Consider the following 15,150-nt stretch of genomic DNA (forward strand, 5'->3'; position numbering starts at 1 on the left):
TGGGATTAACATCCAAAGCTCTGTCTTCGGGAAGGGAGGCATAGCCATTGCTTATATACACTATTTGGTTAATTACATGTTGATTTCTTCTTTGCAATTGGCTACATTTACCCTGTTGTGTTCCTGTCAAGCTCATCCTATTTACAGCTGCAGCTGCAAAAGACTATCACATTTTAACATTTAGAAGAATAGCATTTAGTAAGAACTGCCCAGAACTTGAGACCCTTGTCCTGTCTAACACTTTTGGTGGGGCTTCTGACAGTCCCCTTGACTTGCAGTAAAGCTCTGGTGACGTTGTGCAGTTGTGCTCATCTGGGATCTCAGACCTCCCAACCTGACAGCGAGCGGGTCTATCATTTACCATCATTTCTGCCCTTGTTTTCCATCAGTGCCAAAACTGGTTTGAAGAGCTGGTCCAGCAGAAGAAATGATACTAAAAGTCAGGCCCTAAAGGGAGTAAGTCTGAATTGGGGGCAAGGTAGACACCATTGCGATGGTGCTCTCAGCAAGGTTGGGCTGAGGAAGATGTCAACTATGTGAGCCTAGAGTTATAGGGAAGCACAAGATGGATGTAAGAGGGTGGAGATGGGGGACCACCAAGGATTAGGAGAGGCATGTGAGGAACCTATACTATGGAACCCCAGTCGAGTGCTCAATGCTGTGGGTTTCCCATGGGCCAGGCCTAAGGCAGGTCCTTGATCCACACCATGAGATCAGTAGGAATTCTTGTCAGAACTCACTAATTTAGGGGTTGCAGCATCAATTATTTGGGGGTGCTTATGCATTTGGTTGGTGTTCCATTTCTTTGGGGAACTACTTGATCAATGAAGACATAGAGCCTAGCTACACCTCTTAGAGCTGTCCAGAGGGCATTCCTTCCTGGACCTTTAGAGATTGCTTCCAGTTCGTATTTGGGAGGCCTTTGTGTCGTGGCTAGTTCTATACAAGATTCAGGATTTACTGTGGGCTGGCCTATCTACGTGAGTGATGTAGATATGTAGATTCCTACCGCGTGGCTGCCAACTGGCCGGTTAGCTCAGTTGGTTAGAGCGTGGTGCTAATAACGCCAAGGTCGCGGGTTCGATCCCCGTACGGGCCAGAGGTTTATTTTATTATTTTTTTTCGCTCCCCCCTTCCTATATCTGCTGTTACCACTAAGATTCTACCCGGAACCAGTTGCCTTATCATAAACGACACAGTACCCACTGCTTTTCAAAACCTGAATTACTAGCGCACTCCAAGCTTTAGAAAGGCGTTACCTGAGCTAGGGCGGAGGGAGCGTTGCCCCGGCGGCTACCGCGTCTTTTTCTGGGAGCACATTGTTGGAGGCTGGTTGGAAAAAGGGGAAGATCCGGGAAGAGGACTCCCGAAAGGTCTAGTGTAGGGTGGGGCCGCGAGCAAAAGCTCCATGCCAATTCTATCCTGCTCTGTGTTCGTACCCACCAATCTCCGAGCTCTGGAACCACGAGATAATGAAAGGGGTGGTGTTTGCGGGAGACATGTATCAGGAAGGGTTTCAGATGAGTTGCACTTCCTCGTGTGTGTAGTCGTGGCCGAGTGGTTAAGGCGATGGACTAGAAATCCATTGGGGTCTCCCCGCGCAGGTTCGAATCCTGCCGACTACGATTGTCTTTTTCTTCTCCGACGTACTATCCCTGTTTTTCCTTGCCCAAGATCAAACAGAAGATTTATTCGATCGGCGCCCCAAAAATCCCCTCGTCTCAGGAATCCTAGACTCTGGAATGCTCCCCAACAATGCACTTTTGGCTAGGGTTGAAACTTTCAGTTTACTTCTTTCAACATTGGGGGCATCCCACGGATGGATATTTGATACCAAACCTAATTGATTTGTCAAAATTAATTTTAGAAAAAAGTGAAAAAATTGATGTGGTCAGGCTCCAATCCACATACTTCTGTAGTGCAGCAGCGGAAAGCATTTTAGCATGTTTGGCGCCGTGGCTTAGTTGGTTAAAGCGCCTGTCTAGTAAACAGGAGATCCTGGGTTCGAATCCCAGCGGTGCCTAGGCTCTGCCCCAAAAAAGAGGCGGTTTTTTCCGTTTTGTCGCTGAATCAATATTCCCTAATGAATTTATCAATTGTTTTTATACTGAGGACACAAGGTTACAATTCCGCACTCAGAGCATCCAGAATTCCTGCTGAGATGAGCCACCGTACCCATGAGACCACAGCTCCAAAAGCTCTCCCTGTGATCAGGGCAGAAATCCTGAGGGGAACTACACCTTCCTTTGCCCTACACCCCACTGACGCTAGTGGGCTATCCTGGTGGCCACTCCAAACCCCGAGGAAGCTGCCGCCCCAGCTCTCAGGCCTTACCCCAGGAAGTCCCCTAGGACCTGAGTGGGTTTGTTTGGTTTGGTTCTTCATTATATTTCTTTTAGTTTGGGGCCTCAGAATTAATATATGTATATATAATATATTTTTAATATATTTTTTAATTTAAAAAATGGACGGGGCGGTGCATCTTCTATATGCAGTTCCTGTACCAGGTCCTTTATGTATAGTTATCTTCATTCGTCTTCACAAGCTGCAGTCAGGGTTAAGGATTAGCACAGATATCTGGCCAGGCACCATCTGGTTTCTTGCAAGAGGGTGCTGAAGGACTGGGACCCTGTGGACAGGGTGGGAGTAGAAGAGTGCTCATTTCCGGTGGGGTCTCCAGACCCTGTGGAAGAACAAGACCCATTTGTGGAGCACAGAAGCCAGGCTGGTGAGGACAGAAGTAAAACTGATGGAGGAGGCAAGAAGTAGGATCTGTAGGCCGTTGGCAGGGCCTAAACCTCCTTGGAAGATGGGCAGAAAGGTCTAGACACCATTCCTTGGCCGGAGAACCACTGTAAGATGTATGAGCAAAAGTGCTGGCTTGAAGGAATCACTATCTGGAGGTGACAGATCAAATACATGATGCAGCAATACTGAGACCAGGTTTGTCCCAAGCACTGGGCTGCATAACCAAATGAAGAAGGCTCAGCTCCTTTCTCAGATTGCTCATAGGAAGGAAGACATAATCACACCACAGTGCGAGGGTGCTGTGAGAACACAGAGAACAGACGTGGCATCTCATTGCACCTGAGAGTGGAGAGTGGTCAAAGGGAGGCTTTCTGGAGGAGATGAGCTGTCTTAAAGATCACGTGGAAATTTGCCATATGTTCTATTAAACAACTACTGTACTATGTAACAACCTTTGTGCTAGGCCCTGGGAATACATCAGGGAACAAGAAACACAACAAAAAGGTTTTTAAATTAAATTATATTACATGCTAGATAAATGCTATATGGAAGAATAACACAGGGGATCAGAGAGTATGTGGAGGGGAGGAGTTGGTTATAGAAATGTCAGAGTTTGCACCAGGACAGTAGTAGGAGAGATGCAAAGGAGGGGATGAATTCCAGACATGTTTAATATTTAAAAAAAAAATAGTAATCAGTAACTGATAAGATACGCAGTCTGAAGAAATTCAGGATAATGCCAGGATTCTACTTTAGGTAAGTGCTGGGGTTGGAGGGTTTGCTACCATCTCAAATTCACCAAGAAAATCTTTCTACTTGGACGAAAAAATGGGGCCACATACTAAACCTGATAACTCAGGAGAGGCCTGTATGGCTGGCCCTACAAACTCAGAGACTGAAATTAACCACATAGGGTGGTGGTCTGAACAGAAAAATTGCTAACTAAAAGCTATAGTGGTTGGTACTCACATCCGTGGCCTGTAGTTTCCTTGACAAAGGTCAATCTTTACCTTAAGTGAGCCTGTCTACTGTTTTTTTGGTATCTACGATAACATACCCTTGGAATAGTGTCAGAGTAATCCCTTTTTCCGGACCCCTCAGGGCACAACCCACCACACCAGAGCAGGAAACTACAGAATCCTTCATTGTTGTAGTCCCTTGATTACCATCTCTAAGATGTGCTGTAAAATGCTAACTATTAATATTAAGTATCCTGTACCCACCAATGTAAAAGAAGTGTCTGTCTATCCAATTTACTTTTTATCCAATACCAGAGACTTCCCCGGCTTTGCTTCCCCCCACTCCCACCCCTTAATCCACCAGCAATGGATTTCATGTAACTTCTTCCTTTGATTCTAATGTATAAAATAAATTGCAAAACTACCATTTTCCGGAGCATTTTCTCAATCTGTTGAGACCTTGCTTCCTGGCAATTGTTATCAGTATGGCTCAAATAAACTCTTATAAGCTTTCTCTTAGGCTGGATGTTTTTTCGTGGACACACTCTTTCCCACTCAATCTCTTTGAAACAATTGTGACTGTTCAAAGTTATATTTTGGAACTCGATTTTTGTGTGTAAATCTTTGACTCCTGTCAAAATGTAAAATACTTGCACCAAACTTTAAACAATGATCAGTTGTTTACACTCTAGGTGTTGGATTCCAAAAGTGGGGCCCATGGATGGGGCTTTAGGATATCTGTGAATTCCCCGGTATTGTATAGATTTTTCCAGGAAAAGGGGTCATAGCTTTCATCATGATTTACAGGGATTGAAGCTTCTTTCTGTCTCTGTGAAGGTTAAGTGTCTGAGGCAAGGTAAGAGAGAGGTGACTGTAGACTTGGGGGAAAGCTGGGGTGGATGAGTAGGGAGACAGGAGTTGAAAAAGGGTAGTGCCAGACTGTCTGCCCCGAGCGCTTCTACTTCACCCACCTGATAGGACTGGGACACTGAGAGGAAAGGCCAGGCTGTTCTCTGCTCCTCCCCCACTGTCTGGCCAGGGACACCTGGGGAAAAAAGCAAAAAACTGAACCCTTCATTGAAGTCACCCCCAACCAAAGTATCTGTGGGTTAGGAATTAGGAAGCGTGTGGCCCCACAAATCATACAACTGTGGTATAGAACAAATGGTTCAGCCCAGAGATGCCACGGGGAGGCAGGAGGGGGAGGGGTCAAGTGTCGGACAGGTCAGCCCTGCTGGGAAGACTCCCCAGAGTAGGTACTGAGCTGAGGGAACCAGAACACGTGGCCTGCAACTGACCCACCAGGACTCGGCAAACCCCAGGTGACAGCAGGGCGAATGTATTAAGAGCTTAGAGGCTCACTGAGCAGTCGGGATCTACTGGCCTTGAACCAGATAAAGTGGGCGCTTGCCTCAGAGGCCCTTACCTTCTGGGGCTCTTAGGCGGCAAATAGGAGGGCCTCCCTCTCCCTAAGAGGGAACTGGAGAGCAGAAGCTACACCGGAGGGTAGAGGTAACCTTATCTTACAAGCGGGAAGTCCTGGGACCAGTGCTGGTAGGGGTGTTCGGCGTCAAGGATGGTCCTGGTCGCCTGGCTTGGTGACCCGCCCCATTCACGCCGGTTGGAAAGCCGATTTTCCTACCCGACTCCGCCAGCCACTTATCTCAATGACGTCTCTTCCTTGGGTCTTCTTGGTCCCAGGAATTGTTCCCTCGCTTGGGCACTGCCACGCGCGCTGTCTGAGGAGGACGCAGGCTACTGAAGGGACTAGTCTGGGGGTGGCCCTACCCGTCACTCCAGGAGGGTGGACAGATGCAAGGACAGAAATGGGGCTGCTGTTCACCTAGGGTTTTCAGGGTTCATTAATTGTCCCCAACCAGGCAACTCCACCGCTGTATTCAAAGCTGTGCTCCGGGGTGCTGTGTCCGAGCACCGCGGGCAAAGCGGGAAGAGTCGAGAACCCAAGTTCTAGAATGGCGACAAGACCGTGACTGGAGGGAGTGATAGGTAACTCGGGTGCTCCAGGCAGTCCAAGAGGGCTGCGCAGAGGTGAGGCTGAGACGACTCCCTTCCACTTGCCCGACATTATTTGCTGGTAGAAGTCGGAGCTCGAAGACCCGGAGCGGAAAGATTCCCAGACAAAAGCATTCAGCATCCTTCAACACAAAAGGTCCTTGAACACGCGAGGAGACTCACGGATTTAGAACTGCAGCAAGCCTAGTAAGTCCTCTAAAGACGTCCGCAGGTTTCTGTTCACGTCGGCTCGTTGGTCTAGGGGTATGATTCTCGCTTCGGGTGCGAGAGGTCCCGGGTTCAAATCCCGGACGAGCCCTACTTTGGTTTTTGCGGAGACTAGAGCACCGCAAGACACCTGGTTTTGGAATGCCGCTAAGGCAGCTTCCCTGGGAAGTGACCAGAGTGGAACTAATTCCTTAGAACGGATGTGCAGAGAGCAATTTTGTTCTGAGTGGACACTGCGGTGGCAGGAAACAGCTCACAGTGCTGCGCAGTACTTCCTAACACGCTAAAAAGAGCGCAGACACGTTCAGACTTGGGCGAGACACTCACTTTTTGTTCCCCACCTTCCTGCTTGGTTTGTGCCTTCACCACCGCCAAAGCCTGCTTTCATTTCGATTGATGCTGGTCAACCTAGAGCTGTGGAGCAGTGAAAAGGGGTGGGACCTATTCAGGGGTGTGTTTGAGAGAACCCATGGACTCTCAGAGAGCAGGTCTCTGCAGCCCTGGAGGCGTCTGTCTCGGTCATTCCTGATCGTGTCCACCCTTCTGGGGATTCACGCTCAGGTGTGGTTAAGAATGTGCTTAGGTTTTGGGTTAGCATTTCTTAGTGGTTGAAAAAACAAAATACCTACGTAGGAACTTCACCTTTAACACACTAAACTAGATGAAAGAATCAGATCAAGGGTTCTGAGGGGCCAGCAACAAGCTTGTTCCTCGTTAGTATAGTGGTGAGTATCCCCGCCTGTCACGCGGGAGACCGGGGTTCGATTCCCCGACGGGGAGAGCGCGTTAATTTTTCATTGTATTTGAATCTTTCTATTTTAAATCCTACTGATTTAGAAAGTCGTTATCCTGGGCCCTGGTATGAAGATGAAAAGAAGACCGGAAAGAAAAGAGAACGAAAGGAATAGTTTGTCCTGACTCGAGCTCACATTCTTGATTTCAAGTTTGTTTCACTTCAAGTGATTTGCGTTGTGGCTAAATTGGCAGTTATTCTCCCCATTCAAAATGTTTATTAGTCATTATTTTCACCGTTCACTATGCTTATTAGACGATAAGCATTGGTCGTTGACGATAATTTTAAAAAACACAGATGGGCAACAACACAAAACTAACACAGCGGGCGTAATCCCGCCGCCAGACTTGGCCTCCTGCGCGGTGCTTTTCTCCTTGACATAAAGGCGCATTTCCAGTCTCAGCTTGAAATTGAGAAAGCTCCTTTCGCCCGCAGCCACGCGGGGTCCTGGGCCTGCGCCCCGCACTAGCCAGGGTGTCGACCCTGGGCATTTTTTATTTCCTTTCGCCTCCCCTTTTTTTTTTGACTGTGGATTGACACTGCGATCCAAGCAAAACCCGAAATCCCGGGCGAAGATTCCACGTAGCTTCTTTCGATGAGGGAGTGAGGTGGGAATCCAACCGAGGTCACGGAGAGCTGGTCACCTAAGGAAACACCACGAGCATGACGCTGGGGTCAGGCCCAGGGAACTCAAGGGGAAAAAGTTTCAAAACAGACCTGCGTTGGCCGGGAATCGAACCCGGGTCAACTGCTTGGAAGGCAGCTATGCTCACCACTATACCACCAACGCCTTCTGTTTTTCCAGCTATCCGGAGGTACTTAAGTCTTAGACATATCTGCAGACTCGTGACTTGAATGATAAAATTCAAGGGGTGAATTAGGCCCTCCCCAACCCCCGACAGGGGAGGCTGAGATGGAAATAGTGTATGTTGTTTACTGAGCACTCACGTGTGAGCTGCTCAGCTCCCATCACCGCCTTTGCGCTACTGTCTCTCCGCGAGAGACTGGGTGATTGATTGTATCAAGTCTATAGACGAGGAAACCTAGCTCCAGAGAAGCTAAGTAAAGGGGTTTCTGAGTCATTGGTGGGGCAGATATTAAAGCTAAGATTCGTTCAAGGTGCCAGAACTGCAGAGACACAGTGATGGCTCTATGAGCCCCAGAAATAAATCCCGAAGACATAAAATCGCTTCTATATTGAGTGAGCTCAATGTGTCCCAAGGTTAAAGAATTGAGCTTTAGATCAAGTGTACTTAAGCACAATTTGTTCAGGGGATGTTTTACTTCTATGTGCACGCACGTCTAGCCCACTCGCGGCTCAAATAACCACGCTGGCAAAATCTTAGGCGCACGAGGATAACATTGCGCCCCTTATTGCGTATGATGTTTTTGTTCACGAGAACTGTCAAGCTGTGGCTTGTGAAAGGCTTTATGTCTCAAAAGCAGCGCATCTGACTCCAGATTATAAGGTTGTATATTTGAATCATCCCGGGGCTCACTTCACCGAACTTAACTATATATACAGTATCTGATAGACTGCTGGTAAAAGTTATCGGGAAAGGAAAGATAAAACCAACTCCGTTTATTATATGAGAAGAATATAAACACAAACCTCAGTGTTCCTGTGATTTTTTCCCCCTAAAGTGTCTGAATTTTCTAAAATAAAATTTTGGAACTTTTGTTTTCATCTTAATTCCGTCAAATCAACCAATTAAAATAATAACAGCTTTAATCTCATAGATATTTCAGGTGTCCTAACACAGAAATTGTTCATGAGCAATGCCCAATTCTTGTTCACAAAACGTATTTGGAATGATAAATGTTTTTTATTGGGAAGAATATAGCAATAATGAATACTTTCAAAGCAATAATAGTAATTTATACTCATTATCCTAAATCACTGTTAAATTTTGGCAGTTTAACTTCCACTTGCCAGTAGTGTACATAATCTTATACTCTATTATTTTCAATTATCATTGAAATATGATTCGATAGTCCTTATATTTATAATTTTTTTTAAAATTCGAGGACAATTCTGTAAATTACAGTAAACCCCCCTTATCCACAGTTTCACTTTCTGAGGCAGATACCTGCAGTCAAACATGGTCTGAAAATATTAAATGGAAAATTCCAGAAATAAAAAATTCATAAGTTTTAAATTGTCTATTCTGAATAGCTTAATGAAATCTGGTGCCACCCACTCTGTCCCGCCAGGATGTCAATCATCCCTTTATCCAGTTTATCCATGCTGTACAGTCATTCCTTGGTATCTGAAGGGAATTGGTTCCAGGATCCCCTTGGATACCCAAATCCGCAGATGCTCAAGTCCCTTATATAAAATGGTGTAATGTTTGCATATAATCTATGCACATTCTCCTATGTACTATAAATCATCTGTAGATTACTTATAATACCTAATACAATGAAAATGCTATGTAAATAGTTATCACACTGTATTGCTTAGGGACAAGAAAAAAAAGTCAGTACATGTGCAATACTGATGTTCTTTCCATGTCAACTTGAAGTAGAACACAAGGGTATTAAATACAAATACTACCTTTCTCCAGATTTCTCAGCAGTCACTAGAAGCCTTAAGCCATGTGCATTTTTGCTGCTTCCAGTATATTGAAAACAAAACCAAAAAGTCCAGGCCAACCACCCCATAGACTTTGTCTTTCTTGTGGGAAATTTCTTCCTTGCCATCTCTTTCCTTAACTAAAAGTGCCTTTGTTAATATAATAGGCTTGAATAGCTGGCAAAGAATCTGGGCTGCCTACACCAGCAGACATCCATCCAGGCTCAGGCTAGAATCTGTGCCTCACGCTTCTCTCGGCATTCTGATCCATGCCCCACCTTCTGCCGGAGTGGTCACTGTGTCACGTGTGCCAAGAAGAAGACACACCTTTTTACAGCCCTTTTCCCAGAAGTTGTGTGCTCAAATTTAGAACTGCTGATAATTTAGCAAGGCGACAGCCCGGGAAGGAGCCCTGACCACAAATGAGGAGGGCTTGTGAGGCTGGCCATCTGCACTCCTGTACCCCTCACGTCCAAACCAGAGCACCTTGCTACAATTAATTATTTTATAAGAAGATACAGAAAGGTAATTTTCTAATTCTATCTTTCCTTCTACATTTATTAGTTGACATTAGTTCACAAAGAAGATCCTTCTCTCATCCACCGGGGCCAGCTGATGTATTCGTCATATAATAGGTAGTGTTGAGGGTTTACTGTGTGTTAAGCACTGTGTTTCGTGCTTTAGTGACCTTACTTCATGTAATCCTGACAGCAACCCTGCAAGGCAGTATAACTATGCCCATTTTAGAGCTGACACACAGAAGGATTGAGCATTTTGCCAAGCAACACAGACTGCAAGTGGCAGGCCCAGAGGCAGCCCTGTAACACCCAAGTCCATGGTCTTTCTGCTACATCCTGCTGCATGCTATTCTTTAAAAGCCTTGATGAGTGACTAGGTAAGGTCTGGGGCACTGGGGATGAAAGGTTAATTGTAAAGTGTGATTTATGGTCCAAAAGAGCCCTGAGTGTATTAGGGGTTGAATATTGCCAGTCTAAAGACCAAATCCCACCCATAGACTTGTTTGATGACTTATTTGCCAACATTTATTATACAACTCAGCAAATTTTTCTTATAACTCTAGATTTCTAGCTTCTCTTTAAAAATAGAAAAATCTGTCCATACTTAGACTACGCTTTCATATAGTAATAATCAGCTAGTGCTGAGTATTGCCTCACCCATTCAGGCACATACTTTGCCACACTCTCCGCCACTCCCCGTTACTCCCCCAACACGGAAGTTGAGCTCCAGTTGTTTTATTCATACCTGTCTACATATACCATCCCAGCATACGTTCTGAAAACCTGGGATTCAGAAAATATCTGGATTTGGGGGAAAGACAGACACTAAGTTCCCATCCTAGCCCCTTTTGCTTCAAATACATTGTACTGAGAGGTGAAATACTTTTAAAAAATAGTGAACTGAAAGGCCATAACCTGACTTAGAAAAAAAGCAATTCAGTACCACAAATGCAAAGCCTTGAATGGAGCTGATGGTACAGGTCTGCAGGGCGCAGAGTCTGCAAGAGGGCAGCAGCAGGGTGTTAAGTTCCTATGGGGAAATAGGAACTGATTAAGGACAGGGTGCTGGAGCCACAGCTGCAACGATATCTCTGCATCAGAAAAGGAGGCTGTAAAAACTGCCAGCTCCCTGCCTGGAGTTACAAGCCCAAAAAAGCACAAGGACTGGGATGTAGCTTCAAGACCAAAAACAGAACCAACTTGCCCTCTCCTCAGGGACTTCATTTGAGATACTCTCAATATCAACATTGCAGCAGGAGCCCCCAAATACCATTATTAGAACTGATTTTTAACTGGGAGCAGAGGCTAAGTAATAGCAATGGCCAAATTGTAGGTCAGGAAGGGGTGAACACAAAGAAAGAGAGAAAACAACAAAAAAAGAAAAAAAGAAAAAAAAGATCTCTCACCCAAGATGAAGTTACAAAACAAAATCCCAAAATATATGAAGAAATATATGATTAGAGTGGGAGTAATTAGAGCATGGATTCAGTCTAGATGAAAATAAGTTTATGGCGCAGTCTGATAAAGAATTTAAAGTAAGAATGATTAGGATACGTAAAAAGATAAATGAAGAAATACTTCCACTTTAAAAAGAAATCATGAAACAAAGCCAGAAATTAAATAAAATTATAGGGATATACAAATGACCAGTTAGAAATCTTACACGAGTAGCAGACATAATAAAATAAGTCTATCTTACATTTTAAACTGGCCACAATCTGAGAGAGATTTGGCTGTTTCAAAAATAGAACTCAAGAATTTACCCAAAACACAAAACAGACAGACAAGAGATTTGAAAAACATGAAAAGGTAAGCAAAAAAGATGTGGAGGAGAGAAGTAGAGGCTCTTATATGCCTCCAAGAGGAGTTTCAGGAAAAAAAGACAGTAGAGGAAAATGGTAGAGAAACAGTATACATAAACTAAATTCTTAAAATATTACACTGGAGCTTCACCTATATGTCTTTTATTTCATTTAAAAAACCAGAATTAAATATGGCAAATCATATTAAGATCTGAATAATTGAGTCATAGTTACACAAGAGCTTTTACATAGTATTCTTGATATTGGAGCTATTTCATAATTTTTTGTGGTTAAGTACACTTAACATAAAATTTACAATTTTAACCATTTTGAAGTATACAATTCAGGGGTTTTTGGTACAGTCACACAGTTGTGCATCAATTGCTGCTATGTAATTCCAGAACATTTTCATCACTCCACAAAGAAACCCTATACCCATTGGTAGTCGACTCTCTACTCTCCCCTCCCCAGGTCATCGGAAACCAGTAATCTACTTTTTGCTTATGCTGGATATTTCACATAAATGGACCTTTTGTGTCTGCCATAATGTTTTCAAAGTTCATCCATGCTGGTTGTAGCATGTATCAATCCTTCATTCCTTTTTACGGCTGAGTAACATTCCATTGTGTGGCTTTACCTCATTTTGTTTATTTATTCATCAGTTGATGGACATTGCCCATCTCTGTCAGTTCCTCTTCCCAATACAATGGAATTTATATGACAATAACAACGAGTGAGGTATATTTGATTCTGTTGACATGGAAAAATGTCTAACATAAATTGATAGATTAAATATGAGAGAACAGTGCATGTATGAATCCGCTTGCACAATTTTTAAAGGAGAGACATAAACTAATATAACTGTAGAAAATTTCTGGAAGGATATGAGAAAATGTTATCAGGAGTTACCTCTAGGTAATTCCTCTAGTTGGGACTGAGGACTTTCAATTTCCTGTTTACAATCACTCTGCAGCCTTTTTTTCTTCTGTTGGCATGAATCATTTTGAGAACAAAATGCGCACACACACACACACACCCATACACACACTGAAGGATTCTGGAATGATACCTAAGAACCTAATGACAGTGGTTGCTTCTGGGGATGGGAGTAGAGGAGTAGACAATTAAAGATGGTAGACAGAACTGCCTGCTTCCTGAGGAGCTCTTAGCCCAAGATCTAGCATAATGAAGGCCTTTGTGGAGTTAGGAGGACTGCAGCTTCTACTTGTTTCCTTGATTTGGATGTGTTCTGGGCAAGAGCCAGTGTTGGTGGAATGCAGCCATTTTAATTTCTACGTTGTAGCTAAAAGAGCACTATTTTGTCAAGATGAACTGGTAGGCCCTAACGAATTATTTCTGGGAAGTGGCTGTCAGGCAATTGGAGTGTGACAAGACTAACTTGAATTTGATTATCCTGTTAGTCTCTGTGGAATTGTAACACAGGTTTTCTCTGATGAAGCTGTCATTCAATCCTAGCTTACCTATACACCAAGGAATCAGGTAATTTCTGCTGAACTTTGTTGGGAGTGTACGGTTCCCAGCTCCCATGTCACACTTAACAACACTGAATTGAGCAGCGTCTTTGTTGTACCCCCACCTACTCAGCAATGGTTCTTGGTACAGGACGGATACTGTGTGAGATGTGGCTATGGCCACTTCAGAGAACACTGGTTGATACCTTTTTATGGACCATGCAATTACTCACTCCCAGGGAATTTCACCCAGCCTTTCACTTAGGAAATCTAGAAGCTTGTACCCTTGAACATGGAGCAGCAACACAGAAGTAGCCCAGTTTATAGATGTCATGTGGCATTTTACTTTTATATATTTACATGACTTTAATTCATTTCATCTATTGTAATCCCCTTCATGATGCCTTTGAGAAGAAGACCTTTGTGTTTTTAACTGTCAACGTGAACACAAATTCATGAATAAAACTTGACATATTTTACTGTAAAAAAAAAAGTTGGTAGAGAGACTTACTTTTAACTAGCCTGTAAATTTTATCATGTTCGTGTGTATTTCAAAGTCAGTACATCAACAGTATGGATAAATCTCACAAACATAATGTTGAATGAGAGAAGTCAGACACAGGAGAATATATATTGTATGATTCCATGAGTATAAAGGACAAACAGGCAAAACTATGAAGTTAGAAATCAGGATAGTGGCTACTCTTGGGAAAGGGGGTAGTGACTGGAAAAGGAGGACAAGGGGTCCTCCTGGGGTGCTGGAAATGTTCTGTTCCTTGATCTGGGTGCTGGTTTGACAGGGGTGTTTAGTTTGTGAAAGTCATCTGGCTATTTATGTTCTGTACGTACACTTCAATAAAAAGTCTTTAAAATGTATTAGAAGTGTAGTGTAGAGGCTTGTGGCACTGTCCCTCTTGATCCAATCTGTGAGGAGACATAAATGGACCTGGATAGGGCCTTCATCATCGTGGCAGAGACACATTTTGTCCAGGCCTGTCATTTGTGCCATAGGCGAACATTTGGACTCTAATAGCCAAGAGCAAACCCAGCAATGAAGTTTGACCTGGGGATGATTAGGGGAGTCTGGATGGAGGAGGGCAGCCATGTCCTGACGCACCCACTTAACTCAGCAGCACTGCTTCAGCTTTACCTTAAGGGGGACAAGTTAGTGGCGAGACATTGGGGATATTGGCCAGGGTCTCCCAATGAGCCCTTCTAGACCTTTCTGAGTCTACTACTCACTCCTGGATGGGGTTTATTGGCTGATGATGAGAATTTATGTCTTGAAATTTCTTTGGTGGATATTCCATTATCAAAAATAAAAGGTACTGTCATCTGTGCCTCACAAACATTATAGTATCCCAGCCATCCTGCCCTGAACTTTGGAAGACAACACAGTTCTGAGTCTTCCCAGTCACATGAAAATTCAGCCCTGGCAGATAAACAGTGGCGATCCCCTCTCACCTACCCCTCTCATTGTTACTTGGCCAGTAGCCAGAATCCACACCTAACATGGACTGGGAGGTGAAAAGCAAAGCAAGAGGAAAGAAGAAAAGAGTTCCTTAGAGCAAATTGCGAATTTATGTCATTATAAACCTAGGGAATATCTGCAGAAGTGTCGATTTTGTGTGTGCCAGATAGAGGACAGCAAGCATAATTTTGGATGGGGCTACATTTATCACTATGGGTGTAGATTGGTGATGTTCAAAGTATGGTTCACAGACTGATGTCTCTTCACAAACTGTTTCTTTCAGGTCCAGGATAAGTTTAGAATTTGAGAGTAAGCATTTAAAAACTCATACGGCATTTCTCAGAGTACTTTTATATATGTTGATTACAAACAAACAAAAATGTGGGCTTGTAATTTTTATATTTTTTAGATTTCATTCTTTCAAGCACTCATTTTTATTGTATTTTATACAAGTATCTTCTGTGATACACTGAAAATAATCAAGACTGGTTCTTCCCCACAGATCATTTATAACAGAGATTTTTGTTCACTAACGGAAACAGTCAGCTGGTAGTTGTCGAGCTGATAGAAC

General features: G+C 43.8%; 6 non-coding genes and 1 pseudogene across 6 annotated transcripts; 6 read left to right on the forward strand and 1 right to left on the reverse strand.

Annotated features, from left to right (window-relative positions):
* The first annotated feature begins 1,025 nt into the window (after positions 1-1,025).
* TRNAI-AAU (transfer RNA isoleucine (anticodon AAU)) lies at positions 1,026-1,099 on the forward strand. The gene has a single exon. It is a non-coding gene; the product is annotated as a tRNA-Ile (tRNA).
* A 444-nt stretch (positions 1,100-1,543) lies between these two features.
* On the forward strand, positions 1,544-1,625 carry TRNAS-AGA (transfer RNA serine (anticodon AGA)). Its single transcript has one exon. It is a non-coding gene; the product is annotated as a tRNA-Ser (tRNA).
* Positions 1,626-1,949: 324 nt separating this feature from the next.
* TRNAT-AGU (transfer RNA threonine (anticodon AGU)) lies at positions 1,950-2,023 on the forward strand. The gene has a single exon. It is a non-coding gene; the product is annotated as a tRNA-Thr (tRNA).
* A 3,944-nt stretch (positions 2,024-5,967) lies between these two features.
* On the forward strand, positions 5,968-6,039 carry TRNAP-CGG (transfer RNA proline (anticodon CGG)). Its single transcript has one exon. It is a non-coding gene; the product is annotated as a tRNA-Pro (tRNA).
* Positions 6,040-6,656: 617 nt separating this feature from the next.
* On the forward strand, positions 6,657-6,728 carry TRNAD-GUC (transfer RNA aspartic acid (anticodon GUC)). Its single transcript has one exon. It is a non-coding gene; the product is annotated as a tRNA-Asp (tRNA).
* A 731-nt stretch (positions 6,729-7,459) lies between these two features.
* TRNAG-UCC (transfer RNA glycine (anticodon UCC)) lies at positions 7,460-7,531 on the reverse strand. The gene has a single exon. It is a non-coding gene; the product is annotated as a tRNA-Gly (tRNA).
* Positions 7,532-12,821: 5,290 nt separating this feature from the next.
* LOC141568965 (oocyte-secreted protein 3-like) lies at positions 12,822-13,472 on the forward strand (annotated as a pseudogene).
* Positions 13,473-15,150: the final 1,678 nt, after the last annotated feature.

Source organism: Rhinolophus sinicus, linkage group LG15, assembly GCF_036562045.2.
Source record: "Rhinolophus sinicus isolate RSC01 linkage group LG15, ASM3656204v1, whole genome shotgun sequence".
Lineage (NCBI taxonomy): Eukaryota > Metazoa > Chordata > Mammalia > Chiroptera > Rhinolophidae > Rhinolophus > Rhinolophus sinicus.